We start from the raw sequence: 3,550 nt of genomic DNA, 5'->3' as shown, positions 1-3,550 counted from the left end.
GACGAGACATTTGTGCTGGTCTCTTATACACTGCTGCCATCTTGACAGTTTGTGGCCATCTGCCCTCGGCTGAAGCAAGGCCAGGAATAAACAGGCTGCATGCGACACATACAGACGCGTTTTTCTTTTCCAAGATCGCAGTCATTGCAGTCTGGTATGCAAATATGCGAGATATATAAGCTCTATACAAACTTCATGAATAGTAAAGACCAGAAATAGAATACTGACAGTGGCACTGACCATAATGAAAAGGGGTCTTGCGGACTCCAGCCTTCAGAGACGCAGGAGAAGATGACAATTTTTGAGAAAAAAAAATAATTATGCAATGTCGTTCACTTAACAATAGGAGAGATGCATCACGCCTTCACCCCGTAAGAGGGAAAGGTGTTCAGTGCAACTAAAATCGTCTGCATAGTTCATCTTATTTCTGGCCAGAGTGAAAGGCGACGCCGTGAATGTTTTCATGAAACAAGATCAAAGGTTACGAAAACCTCTACGAACTCGGGAGCCCCAAGACGGAGGCAGCGACCAGATAACACACTCGATTTTTTTTCTCTGCCTCGGCCTCTCCCCCTCCCGTCTCCCTGTGGGTATATCAGCCCTCAGATCTAGCGCAAGCTTGCAGATTCTCGCGTATCTCGCCATCCCGGATGCTAGCGATGCTGCAGCTCTGTCTCAATTATCTCCACGAAGTCCGCCATTCCTCGCCAATCGTTTCCTCTCACGCAAGATCTGTATTTGGGGAACAAACCGCGCGATGCTATCACGCTCGGCGGCGGGACGGAGCTAGGCTGTCAGCGCCGCCCTCCCGCGCATGTCTTTGTTGCTCCGGACAGGCAGGGCCGCGTGCTGACATGTGCGCGTTTGTGCGTGCGTTCGTGCCCTCTCCTGCGTGGTCATGAGAAGGTTTCTTGTGTGCCCAAAAAGGAAGTCTTATTTATTTTCTCTTGCTTTTACACTTTCTCGGGGTGTTTGTTTGCAATACATTTCTTGTTATCTAATGACATCGAGTAAACGAAACGATAATAGTAGTGATAATGACGCCTTAAATGAACACACTGAAATCAAATGTATATATGATTTTCATTCATTGTTACAAATGCACCTCAACTTATTGCAATGCAAATATTAAGACATGATGATGCACACTAATGCAAGTACTTCCCAAGTTCCATTCTCATATAATAAAGTAGTAATCTCATTATAAGATAACGTACCCAACAACAGCATCATGGCTCCGATATCTATGCCCAAGCTTAAGCTGTCAGTGCGAACCGTAACTGCTTTTCATCTGAAATAATTAAGGTGCATATATGCTGTTTTAATAATAGAAATATGAAAACGATAACAGACTTACAGGTTATCTTTTTCACCGACCACTTTAATAGATGTCAATATGATAATGAGATCATGTTAGAAAGTTGTTAATATAATCAGAACTCCGAGATTTGGTTTAGTCGATACTGAAATCACCATCTCCTTGGTTGCTTGGTTATTACTAACGCCATGAAGAGTTTCACCTTTGTCATAGTTACTAGGTTGAACAATTTCATTCTTAGCTTCACTGTTATTATTGTCATTATGAATATTATCAGTGTTGACATCGTGTTTGATATTACTGTTATTACCTTACCATTATCATCATTATTATTATTATCATTATCATTATTACCATTATCATCATTATCCCTATTACTATGATATTTGTTATTATTATTATTATTATTATTATTATTATTATTATTATTATTAATATCATTATTATTATTATATTATTATTATTATTATTATTATTATTATTATTATTATTATAATTATTATTATTATTATTATTATTATCATTATCATTGTTATTATTTTTATTATTGTTTTATTGTTAGTTGTTTTGTTATGTATTATTTTATTATTATTATCATTGTATTATTATTATTGATTATTATTATTATTATATTACATTATGTTGTATGTTGTTGTTATTTTATCATTATTATTATTATCATTATCATTTTATTATTATTTTATTATATTATTATTATTATTATTATCATTATTATTATTATTATTATTATTATTATTATTATTATTATTATTATTATCATTATTATTATCATTATTATTATTATTATTATTAGAATTATCATTATTATTGTTATTATTATTATCATTATTATTATTATTATTATTATTATTATTATTATCATTATAATCATCATCATCATTATCAATATCATTATGATGATGAAAATAGTAACAATAATAATAACAATGATAATAACAATTAAAATAATAATAGTGATAATAATAATAACAATAATAATAGTAGTAATATAATAATAATAATAATAATAATAATAATAATAATAATAATAATAATAATAATAATAATAATAATAATAATAATAATAATAATAATAATAATAATAATAATACATTATTATTATTATTATTATTATTATATATTATTATTATTATTATATTAATATTATATATTATAATAATAATAATAATAATAATAATAATATAATAATAATAATAAATAATAATAATAATATAATAATAATAATAATAATAATAATAATAATAATAATAATAATAATAATAATAATAATAATAATAATAATAATAATAATAATAATAATAATAATAATAATATAATAATAATAATAATAATAATGACAACAATAATAACAACAATAATAATTTTCATTATTATTATTATTATTATCATTATTATCAGTATTAGTATTAGTAGTAGCAGTATTGCTACTATTATTATGATAATGATAATATTAATGATAATGATAGTAATAATAATAATAATAATAATAATGATAATAATAATAATAATAATAATAATAATGATAATAATAGTAATAATAGTAATAATAATAATAACAATAGTGATAACAATAATAATAATAATAATGATAATAATAATGATAATAATATTAATGCTAATAAGAAATATAATAATGATAATAATAACATTAATATTGATGATGATTATAAAGATAACATTATTAATAGAAAAAATATAACAACAAAAGCAGTAAAAATGGTGGTGAAGATAATAACGATAAAACAATAGCAACTGCAATAGCGATGATGATGATAATGTAAACAAGATCAACAATGACAGAAACAACAATACAATGACGGTAACGATACTGCTACTGTTACTATTACTAATATTAATACTACTATTGCTAATTATTATTATAGCTATTGTTATTATCATTATCATCATTATCATTACTCATTATCGTCACTATAGTCATAAAGTTACTGTCATCACCTTTCAAATCATTAACTGCACCGTGAATATCATTAATATTGTTTCTTTTCCGGTATCATAATTATCACCGTCTTTATCATCATCATCATTATCATTAGTATCATCACTTTATCAACTCTATCGAATATTGTTATCACTATTATTTTTAATATCCATTTTCATAAATACTGCTACTATTGTTTTAATCAGTATAACATTGGTATTGGTACCAGTTTCACCGCCATCATCATATGCAGATCAAATAATAAACAGATA

The sequence above is a fragment of the Penaeus monodon genome, chromosome 13 (assembly GCF_015228065.2).
Source record: "Penaeus monodon isolate SGIC_2016 chromosome 13, NSTDA_Pmon_1, whole genome shotgun sequence".
In the NCBI taxonomy this organism is placed as follows: Eukaryota; Metazoa; Arthropoda; class Malacostraca; order Decapoda; family Penaeidae; genus Penaeus; species Penaeus monodon.
Note: the sequence above shows the minus strand (reverse complement) of the source record.